Source organism: Phascolarctos cinereus, unplaced genomic scaffold (genome assembly GCF_003287225.1).
Source record: "Phascolarctos cinereus isolate Bilbo 61053 unplaced genomic scaffold, phaCin_HiC Scaffold_4;HRSCAF=312, whole genome shotgun sequence".
Classification (NCBI taxonomy): Eukaryota; Metazoa; Chordata; class Mammalia; order Diprotodontia; family Phascolarctidae; genus Phascolarctos; species Phascolarctos cinereus.
The window spans coordinates 304,939,210-304,950,873 of record NW_027555847.1 but is presented as its reverse complement, the minus strand read 5'-3'; the positions used below and the strand labels follow the sequence as shown (position 1 = coordinate 304,950,873).

The 11,664-nt window shown below is 37.9% G+C and overlaps 2 pseudogenes; one reads left to right on the top strand and one right to left on the bottom strand.

The window, feature by feature from the left end:
• Positions 1-2,198: 2,198 nt before the first annotated feature.
• Positions 2,199-2,516, bottom strand: LOC110222194 (large ribosomal subunit protein eL36 pseudogene; annotated as a pseudogene).
• Positions 2,517-2,597: 81 nt separating this feature from the next.
• Positions 2,598-3,617, top strand: LOC110222200 (glyceraldehyde-3-phosphate dehydrogenase pseudogene; annotated as a pseudogene).
• The last annotated feature ends 8,047 nt before the right edge of the window (positions 3,618-11,664 follow it).

Sequence of the window (11,664 nt, the reverse complement as noted above, 5' to 3'; positions counted from 1 at the left end):
CTCATGAGTTACAAATATCATCTTTCCATGCAGGAATGTAAAAAGTTCAACCTTAATAAGTCTCTTATGATTTCTCCTTCCTGTTTACCTCTTCATGTTCCTCTTGAGTCTTGTATTTGAAAGTCAAATTTTCTATTCAGTTCTGGTCTTTTCATCAAGAATGCTTGAAAATCCTCTATTTCACTGAATGACCATTTTCCCCCTGAAGGATTATATCCAGTTTTGCTGGATAGGTGATTCTTGATTGTAATTCTATCTCCTTTGCCCTCTGGAATATTATATTCCATGCCCTCTGGTCCCTTAGTGTAGAAGCTGCTAAATCTTGTGTTATCTTGATTGTGTTTCCACAACACTTGAATTGTTTCTTTCTGGCTGCTTGCAATATTTTCTCCTTGACCTGGAAACTCTGGAATTTGGCTACAATATTCCTAGGAGTTTTCCTTTGGGGATCTCTTTCAGGAGGAGATCAGCGGATTTTTTAAATTTCTATTTTGCCCTCTGTTTCTAAAATTTCACGGCAGTTTTCCTTGATAATTTCTTGAAAGATGATGTCTAGGCTCTTTTTTTGATCATGCCTTTCAGATAGTCCAATAATTTTTAAAATTCTCTCTCCTGATCTATTTTCCAGGTCGGTTGTTTTTCCAATGAGATATTTCACATCATTTTCTAATTTTTCATTCTTTTGGATTTGTTTTATAGTCTCTTGATTTGTCATAAAGTTACTAGCTTCCAATTGCTCTGTTCTAATTTTTAAGGAGGTTTTTTCTGCAGTAAGCTTTTGGACTTCCTTTTCCATTTGACTGCTTTTGCTTTTTAGGGCATTCTTCTCCTCATTGGCTTTTTGGACCTCTTTTGCCATTTGGGTTAGGCTATTTTTTAAGGTGTTATTTTCTTCAGTATTTGTTTGGGTCTCCATTAGCATCACTCTCAGTTTTTCCTCTTCTCTTACTTCTCAAAATCCTTTTTGAGCTCTTCCATGGCCTGGGACCAATTCATATTTCTCTTGGAGGCTTTGGATGTAGGAGCTTTGGCTTCATTGTCTTCTTCTGGCCAATTACTTGAATTATAAACTATTTGTTAAGGTAGGAGTCTGTTTCCAGTGTGGAGAATGAATTGTCCCAAGCTTCAGGGGTTTTGTGCACCTGTTTTCAGAGATACTTCTAGGGACCTGCAAATTTTCAGTTCTTCCAAGGTGCTATGATCAAGGGCGAGGTGTTTACTCCTTTCCTGGCCTGTGCTCTGGTCTGTGAGGAGAATTTCCTCTCCACAGTCACTACAAGCTCCACTGTGCCAGTGTTCCTCCTTGCCCAGGACTGCCACCCAGAACTGTGACCTAGATCCAAGCACAGACAAAGCAAGAGAATCCTGCACTGTCAGAGAGATCCCCTCAAACTCCCTCTGATCAGCCACTTGATTCCCGCTCAGTCTGTGGGTGGGAAGCTCAGGGGGCAGCCGCTACCCTGGGCCTCGCTTGGGAATGGAGTTGAGACCACCTTCCTTCTCTCTCAGCACTGCAGAAACAGACTTTTCTCACTGACCTGCAGAAACAGACTTTTCTCATTGACCTTCTAAGCTGTCTTTGGTGTTTGCCATCCATGCTGTCTTGGGCTGGAAATTTGTTTCAGTCTGTCTTTTTGTGGGTTTTGCTGCTCTAGAATTTGTTTAGAGCCATTTTTTATAGATAGTTGGAGGGGTTTGGGGAAGAGTTCAAGCAAGTCACTGCTTTCACTCAGCCATCTTGGCTCTGCCCCCGTCAATGTGCTATTAAAATATTTTTTACTTTATTTATTTTACATGCTTTTATACTCTGTTCCTCTCATTGTCCCTCTATTGAATAAATAAAATAAAATAAAACAAAACAAAATTCTACAAATATACTTACCCTATTAAAATAAATGGTGACATTGTCCATGCCTGAAAATGTGTTCTCTTTCTGTATTTTAAATTCCTCTTTTCTCTGACAGGAGGTGAGTAGTATGTTTTATATTCAGTCTTCTGGACTGTCTCTCATCTATCCAGGCTGTGGGCCTGGAGTCAAGAAGACCTGAATTCAAATCTGGCCTCATACACTTATTAGCTAGCTGTGTGATTCTGGTTAATGTAATCACCGTTTCGGCTTTTGACTTTTCTTTTTTTTCTTTTTTTTTTAAATTTGTCAAATCTTTATTGGGTAAGTGGGGAAGGTTGGCATGGTCTGCTTAGTCTTTCTTGGCAGCAGCCTTCCTCATGGCACCTAGGACGTTGTTGATCTCTTCTCTCCTCCTCTTGGCCTAGATGTGAGTTTCCACCCTTTTTTTGATGAACTTAAGGGCTGCCTTATTTTTGGAGACCTTTAACAATTCTGTGCCCCACCTCTTATAAAGGGCAAATCCACACACCTCCCGGATCATATCTCTCACAAACTTGGTGTGTTTGGGCAAGCTCCTATAGCGGCAGCAGTGTTGTGGCTTCAAAATGTTTTTGGTAATTTTGTGGCCCTTGTTGAGGCCTGTGGACATGGGTTATTGGATGGCCATGGCTGCAGCACTACTGTAGGCCCAATGGCAGCCACAGCAGAAGGGGGCTTTTGACTTTTCTTCCAACCTTGGTGACAGGATCTGCTGTTTCAGTCGAATCCCTGAAACAAGATGGTGAAGGTTGGAGTCAATGGATTTGGCTGCATTAGGCACCTGGTGACCAGGGATGCATTCACTTCAGGTGGAATAGACATCATGAGCATCAATGACCCCTTCATTGACCTCAACTACATGGTTTATGTGTTTCATTATAATTCCACCCATGGCAAGTTCAAGTGCACTGTCAAGGCTGAGAATGGAAAGCTGGTGATCAATGGAAAAGCCATTACCATCTTCCAAGAACAGGATCCCACCAATATTAAATGGTGAGATGCTGGAGCTGAGTATGTTGCAGAGTCTGCTGGAATCTTTACCACCATGGAAAAGGCTGGGGCTTACCTGAAGTGTAGAACGAAGAGGGTCATCATCCCTGCTCCTTCTACTGATGCCCCAATGTTTATGATGGGAGTGTACCATGAGAAATATGATAATTCCCTTAAGCTTGCGAGTAATGTTTCCTGCACCACCAACTGCTTGGCCCCTTTGCCCAAGGTCATTTATGACAACCTTGACATTGTGGAAGGACTCATGACTACAATCCATGCAATTACTGCTACTGAGAAGACAGTAGATGATCCCTTTGGTAAGCTGTGGTGTGATAGGCGTGGTGCTGCTCAAAACATCATCCCTTCTTCCACTGGTGCTACTAAGGCTACAGGCAAGGTCATACCTGAGCTGAATGGGAAGACATGGCTTTCTGTGTTCCTACTCCCAATGTATCAGTTGTGGATCTAACCTGCTGCCTGGAGAAACCTGCCAAGTATGATGATATCAAGAAAGTGTTGAAATGAACATCAGAGGGACCCTTGAAGGGCATCTTGGGCTACACAGAGAACAAGGTTGTATCCTATGACTTTAATAGCAACACTCACTCTCCTTGATGTTGGTGCTAGTATTTTCCTTAACAACCATTTTGTCAAGCTCATTTCCTGGTATGACAATGAGTATGGTTATAACAACTGCGTAGTAGACCTCATGGTCAACGTGGCCTCCAAAAAGTAAAGTGGAAAGCCATGGACTTTCACCCCCAGTCAAAATAAAGAGATTCATAACTGAGGAGCCTACATTCCTAACCTGTGTTCCCATACTGAGGATCCCATGTCCCATTCACATCCTTGTCCCAAAGGACCCCTGTAGTAGGGGGGAGAAGTCTAGAGTCCTGTATTGTGTACCATCAATAAAGTCATTTACATTCAGTGCAAAAAAAACCCCAAAAAACAAACAATCGCTTTCTAACTCAGTTTCCTCATATATAAAATGGAGATAATAATTATACCTTACTTGCATGGTTACTGTGGGGATCAAACAAGATATTTGTAAAGTGCTTAATATTGTGCCTGGAACATAGTGGACAACCCTTTTCCTTTTTCCCCATTGAAGACTGTTTTTCTCTATAATATGGTTATATAAATTGTTATCAGCGTTCTGTTTGCTTCATGCTGCATAAGCTCATAGAAATTGTCCAAGTTTCCTCTGAAACTGTTCATTTTGTCATTCTTATGGCACAATATTCCATTACAGTCATGTATGACAATTTGTTTAGCCATTCCCTACTAGCATAGACTTCATGTGAGTTCTTTTCCTCTTTCTTTGATTTCTTAAGTTTATGCACCTAGAAGAGGTATTATCGAGTCAAATGGCATGCACAGTTTAGTAACTTTTTAGACATAGTTTCCAATTGCTTTCCATAATGGCTGGATCCTCAATGCATTATTTACAAGGTCTATCACTCCTAGCAGTAGGTTCTCAGACCTAATTGCCAAGACCATGAGAACAATAAGCAGAAACACTCTTCACTACCTAGCTAGTGTCCTCAGACTTAAATCTTTCTGTTCTTTGTATTCAATTTCCCAATATCTCTACTTGGCTCTCTCTATAGGATAACTGACCCTAGCTAATGATGAGCATTCTGAATGTTGCCTAATTTTAAACTTTGAAGTAGATATGATCTCAATTTCTTATCCATGTAAGCTCTATCTGCCACTGACTAAAGCTGGTGTTTGCATTTCTAACTCCAAATTTCCATTGTCTCACACAGATGAGTATGAAAGGAAAAGGTACAGGGATAAAGGAAAGCCCAAGAGAGCAAAGCTCTGCTTTTCCCATCTAGTCACTTTTCCATCCTTTTTATTTAGCCAGCAGAGACTGAAAAATATTTTAATTCACTCTTACATAAGGACCTCCTAATAAGGAAATTTACTTCATTCACCTATTCTTCTGTAACTTTTAGTTGTAGTTGCCTAGGACTTTTAAGGTTAAATTACTTGCCCGTGGTCTTACAGCTAGTAAGTGTCAGAGACAGGAAGGACTGCCTAATCTTTCTGACTTGTTACTTATTGCTGACTGAAATAAATTAATTTTTGCTTGTTTAAGAATCTTTTACATTCCTTAAGATTGGCCCATTTTTTCTTGTTTAATTAAGATTAAGGGTCTCTAGAACCTTCAGTTGAAACTAACTTGCCCTGCTGGAATTCTTAAATGGCCATAATTCTTAGGTCATTTTGCCAGTAAAAAATGAGGCTGCTTAAATGTCTAAGGAATTAATTTATATCTTAGTCCAGGCATTAGTTTATACATTCAAGTATTAATCCTGATATTCCTGCTTCAATTTTTGATAAATTGTTTGTAGTTGGATAACTAAGGAGTTGTCAATTGCACATCATTGGTTTATTAAAGTAGCAGTTTTTCTACTTTTCACTTAAGACATGTGCATGCAGGCTTTCTGTAGTGAATGTCTTCGGTTTAAATGAAATATTTCCTTACTGTTATTAAGCTTCTGAGAAACTACAAAACAGAGTCGATAACTCAAGAAATATTTGGATTTCAGAATAGGTATGAACATGCCATTGGGAATACCTGAAAGGTTGAAAAGATAATGATTTCAGTGAAACATGGAAAGAAAATATAACACTGACTGTAGAGATGAGGGGAAATACTGATGCATTTTATAATATTGTTGAACATGAATAAAGAACATAAAAATGACAGTCCTCTTGATGCAAAAAGTGACCTTCCATTTATTTAAAATTTAATATTAAGGCCCTGATATTAACTAGCAAAGATTCATTATACCCATGGAAAAATCTTAGCTATGTCTATGGCAACTGGGCACCAATTTACTAAGTAATGATAAAAAAAAAAAAGGTGCCAGCTATTTTGAAAAGAACACATTTAAATGGTGTCATATTGATTCATTTGTCCATACAGGATTTAACAAAAATCCTCATATTCAATTGTGTCCCAAACAAGCTAGGACAGGAACTTTCAAAACCAATTCTCTAAAATGAAACTTGAAAGCAACATCTTGGTATTACTTTGACATTACCAGTGTAGGAGAAAGAAGTCTACTCAGTAAGGAATCATCTGCAGCTATTTTAGATTGATGTCAACTGCTGCAAAGGACAGTGATAGATTGATGGAGTGGCATAGTTTGAGCTTGAAATCCTACAGATCCTGTGCAGTGTCACTGTCTAACTCAGCAGTGACGCTTACTTCTGTGGCCTCAGCAGGGACGCTGCCAAATAACTGAGCAAACAGACTAGGTTCAACAGCAATAAAGAAGCAGGCAAAATTGCTTAGCACAAGGAAATCACGGGATTAGAAAGCTTTAGGGGGAGAAAAAAGCTTAGGAGTAAAGACTTGAATGCATTAGTATGGTTCCTTACAGGGCTTGGAGAATTAGGTTGACCAGAAAAAAAACAACAGTCAGAATATATTCTTAGTTTCCTAAGCAGCAGCAGGATAACCACAGATGATAATAATCTGTTATTTTTTTTTATCTGTTGTATACCTATCATTAGCCAGGGAAGACAATAAATGTGGCAGATTCCTTGCTAGAAGGCTCACCTTGCTTCTGACCCTGATTCGCTATCTTCAGTTACAAGCATGAGAAATCCTGTAGGAAGAACTACTGTGCATCAGCTAAGGTACAGATGAGAGCTATAATCAGTATGGAAGACAGCAGTAACAGAAAAAATAGCATGACAAAAGGACAAGAGCACTGGATTTGGAGTCAGAAAGACAGTCAAGAACTCAGGTTGAGGATCTGAAAATAGTCATGTATTAGTAGACAAACTCCTTTATCTCAGAGACACTACCTTCTTTACAGGTAGGTCAGGAAGATGAGAATTGAGAAAAGGCCATTTGTCAATTAAGATATTGTTGATAACCTTGAGGTGGACAATTTCAGTTGGATGATGAGGTTGGAAGCTAGATTTTGGAGAGTTTAGAAGTGATTGAAAGGAGACAAGGTGGAGACAATTAGTATGGATGACTTTGTTACGTTTATCCAAGAAGTGGAAGAGACATATAGGTTAGTACTTAATGGAAGTTTAAGCTAGCATTTTCAAGACTTTATTTTTAAGACCTTATGAGACAGTGATATTTGACCTACCTACATCCTTTGACACTGTTGATGGCTATCTCTTTATGGATATTCTCTTCTCTAGGTTTTCATGACATTCCCCACTCCTTCCTACCTGTCTAACGACTCCTCAGTATTCATTGCTAGATCATTATCCATGAATTATGAATATCTCCCAAAGCTCTGGAATAAACTCCTTTTACTCTATAGTATCTCCCTTGGTGATCCATCAGTTGTGGGTTCAAATGCATTTCCAAAGTTTTGACCATTTCAAATTGGTTATCTCATAGGCATCTCAAACTCAGTAAGTCCAAAATGGAACTAACTCCCTTTTCTAAACTTTCCCATTACTATCAAAGCATCACCAGCTTCCCTCTCACTCAAGCCCTAAGCTCAGTGTCACCTTTGACACTCACTTTTTTCAATCCTTTTCAAAATCTTATTGCTTCTATCTTCAAAACATCTGTTGACTATATCCTTGTCTTTCCATTCATACACCTACTGCCCAAACTCAAGTTCTCATTATGTCTCTCCTGGACTTTTGCAAAAGCCTTCTACTAGATCTACTGACCTCAAATCTCCTGCTCCAATTCTTCCTCCACACAACATGATCTTCCTAAAATTTAGGTGACCATGTCACCTCCTATTCAATAAACTTCAGTAACCCCCATTAACTCTGATATCACATATAAAGTCTTCTGACCTTAAAGCTCTTTACAGTTAGTGAATTGAAGCTCTTCCTTTCCAGTGTTCTTATACTTCTTGACTCTTCCACACATTCTCTGTGACCCAGCTACACTTGCCAATTTTTCCATACCATGATCCAACTACCATTGTCTCTCTTCTTCATGGACTCCTCTCTCCACTGACCTCTTCCTTTTAGCTCCTCTGGTTTTCTTCATGTCTCAGTTCAAATCCCACCTTTTTCAAAAAGCCATTCCCAAGTGAATTCAACACACATTTATTTGTTCATTGCCCTTCTGGTTCTTAGGAGACAAAGGTATATTCTTGCTCAGATAGATATTAATCATCCTTTCTGTTGGAAGTGGGTCACTGAGGAAGTGCAGATAGGCCTAACAGGCTATTAGAAGAGAACATTGGATTTTGAGTTAAAGAATCTGAACTCAAGCTGTGTTATCTTGGATGAATCATTTAATTTGTCTGGACCTCAGTTTCTTCATCTATAAAGGAATTAGTCTAGATGATCTCATAAGTCCCTTCCAACTTTGTGATCTTAAGAATGTTAGATTTGTGTAAGTAGTTGAATTTGGACTCAGAGTTCTCTGTCACATAGAGCATGGAAATGGTCATTTTTGAATGAAAATGTAAAACCCACCTGGGAAATACTCCTTTTTCTCATTCTTCCTCCAGGAATGTCTTGATAAGTCATTGCTTAGCCCATCACTAGCAAGTCAGACTTCCCAAAGGATCAGGCTTGAAGTAATGGTCCTAAAAATTATACAATAGAATTATTTCTTCTGCCATTAAATAACGTCAAGACATTTCTCCCCCCTTTTTTTTTTCTTTTTTTTTAGTGAGGCAATTGGGGTTAAATAACTTGTCCAGAGTCACACAGCTAGTAAGTGTTATTGGCTGAGGCCGGATTTGAACTCAAGCACTCTTGACTTCAGGGCTGGTGCTCTATCCACTGCGCCACCTAGCTGCTCCCATTTCTCCCTTTATTAAAGCACACATTGCTTAATCTACCCCCGGTACAATTTTTACTATTTGCTTAGGAATTTAAACCCCAAAAAGATTAATTTTCACTTAAATGGATTTTCACTGCCAACTTGGAAATTATGGACAGAATCTAGAAAAAAAAATAAAAGAAAATTGACAAACAGTATGCTCAAATTCCTGTGAACACTAATAAAAAGCAAGCAGTCCAAAGGTAGGAAAACCACCTAACACATGCTGCTTCAGATTTTAAATCTTTGCCTAGTATAGAAAAGAGCAAAGTTGAAAGAATGTGTAAGTGTATGTATGTGTGTGTGTGTGTGTATGTGTGTGTGTTTGAAGGCCTATTTCACAACATTGGCTTTATCACACTCGAATTAATCACTACACTCCAGTTATTTGTCATCATTTTCATCACCATAAAACCTGCATTTTGTGAAAATTTCTATAGTACTCTTTAATTAAAATTAAAAAAAATAAAAGAAGTGACAGTCACTTTGGATAATAATATAAAATCAGATTAGTTGAAAAGAAAACAATTTGCCTAAGTTCCTCAAGATCTATATCTAAAAGTTATCCAGAAACAAAGAGTGAGTAGGATTCCAAAGAGATGTTGACATTTTGTCTGTATTCTATGGGTCTCAAGGAATAATCAATACCATGGAAAGGCTCAGTAAAAAAAAAAAAAAGAAAAAAGATAGAAAAGAGAAAAAAAAGAAATATAAATGCATTACTTTCTCCTCTTGACAAATCTCCTGTTAGACCAAAGCACATCAGAATCTCAGTGATTAATACTAGTTGTTTATGCTTATGAAGCTATGATCTCATTTGACACATAATAACCCCTTATGGTACATGCATAGTACAAATAATAATATTCCAACCTTTTCACCTTTCCTTCCTAGGATTCATGAATTTGTTTTTTTCTTTTTTGTATTTTGATGATTATTCTTATATGACTGGTTTCCTTTTATTCTCATGAATTTTATTTTATACATTTAAAATATTGTAAGTATCCATAATATTTACTAGATTGCCAAGAGATAATGAAATCTCATGATATCCAAGCACAGCTTTTAGGTTCTCCACGTTCTAGAAACATTCTACCTTTAAGCTTAGTTTATATCATCTCCTATTTGTTCTAGCCAAACTGGACTGCTTGCTCTCCCTGGTACTGGATAATCTATCTGCTACATTCTTCATTTACACCAATCAAACCAAATACACGGAGGGTATTCTTTTTCCATCTCTACCATTCAGAACCCTCTTTTCTGTGGTGACTTAGCTGTGACATGTCCTCCTCCTTGTAATCTTTTCTCATACTATTAGTAGTTTGCCTGGCTGTCTCCTGAAGCCACTTTGTAATTACTTGTCTCAGCACATGCTGCACCTCTGAGCAGAATGTAAGCTTTAAGCTACAATAACATTTTCTGTCTCAGTATTCCTAATGCCTAGCACAGAGCCTTGTGAACAGGAGAGATTAAAAGAAAATGTTGAATTGCATTGAATTGAGTTGAACTGAGACTCAAAGAGGTTAAGTAACAGTTATGTTTTTGAGAAGATGAAAGATATTGTCTAGATTTAAGAATGTGATAGAGAAAATGTTAGTAATATAAATTAAACTTAAAAGTGTGGTGGGTATTTTTTTTCTTAGTAACCACTTGATAAACATTTACTTGAGCACCTCTGCAAGGAGGTAAAAGAAAAAAAAAAGAAACATCCCTTGGTGCCCAAATAGCAACACTTTTCATGCTAGCAAAAATTGTGAACAAAATAGGCTCCCATTGTTTGGTAGCCAGTTGAACAAATCACCAATCGTGGTATGTGAATATAATGGAATATTGTATCACAAGCCATGCAGAATATAAGCAATTCAGAAAAAAATTCAAGTCTTTTCTGAAATGCTACAAAACAAAGAAAGTGGACAGTGGAGAACAGTACACAAATTGACTATGATAATGAAAAGTAAAACAAACTCATATGAACTCCAATTAAATGGAATAATTGTTCTTGATTTCAGGACACTCCTAGATTATGGATTCAAAACAAATAGAAAATGTCATATGCTATGTGAATTACCCAATATGTGTTCAATGCAATATAGCACAGGAATTGATGGTTTGATGTGATTAATTTGCGTAAGGAATATTCCTTGTGTATTACTTTCAGGATAATTTTCTGAAGCCTGAAGCTAAGGGGAAGTTAGACTGCCCAGTGGATAGAGTGCTGGGTCTGGAGTCAGGAAGACCAGAGTCAAAATCTGGTTCCACATGCTAGCCATGTGATCCTGGGCAAGTCACTTAACTTCTCTTAGCTTTAATCCATTGGAGAAGGAAACATCAAACCACCCCAGTATTTTTTGCTAAAAAACACCATGGACAGTACAATCCATGGGGTCATGAAGAGTTGGATATAACTAGACAACAAGAGCTGAAGCTTTGGGGGGGTAGAAGGTGCTAAGACTGGAATTTGCGACGTGAACTGGCAAAGTATTCCTATAAAGGTATTTCTATCTTGTTAAGTATAATTATCCCAGGGTGACACCACCACAATCTGGAAAAATCCATGTAACATTTTTGGTTCTCCCTTTGTACCAGAGGAGAAGTTTGAATTTTTTTCTTTTTCTTTTACAGTACCTCACTAGAAAGTTTGGGTTGCTGTTATACAATACTATACATATATTTTATACATTTCTGAGTTTCTAAACTTTTTCTGTGTCTTCTGCTGGCCTTCATGTGTCTTCTACAAAATTCCCCCAAAATTCTCTTCTAAGTTCTTATGCCAATCCACAATATATCAAAACTGCAATGGGGAAAGTCACCATGTGGAAAGGATAACTATAAATGGGTGAGGGAACAAGGTGAAAGAATGTGGCATACATTATCAGACCCAATCGTTGTGTGCTTTGGTTTCACCTAACTGCTGTTCTTTGTTACAAGCTAGTGATCATTGCAGAGGTGAGGTGTATAGACTGTGATACAGAAATGCATCAATAAAGCACATTTTTAA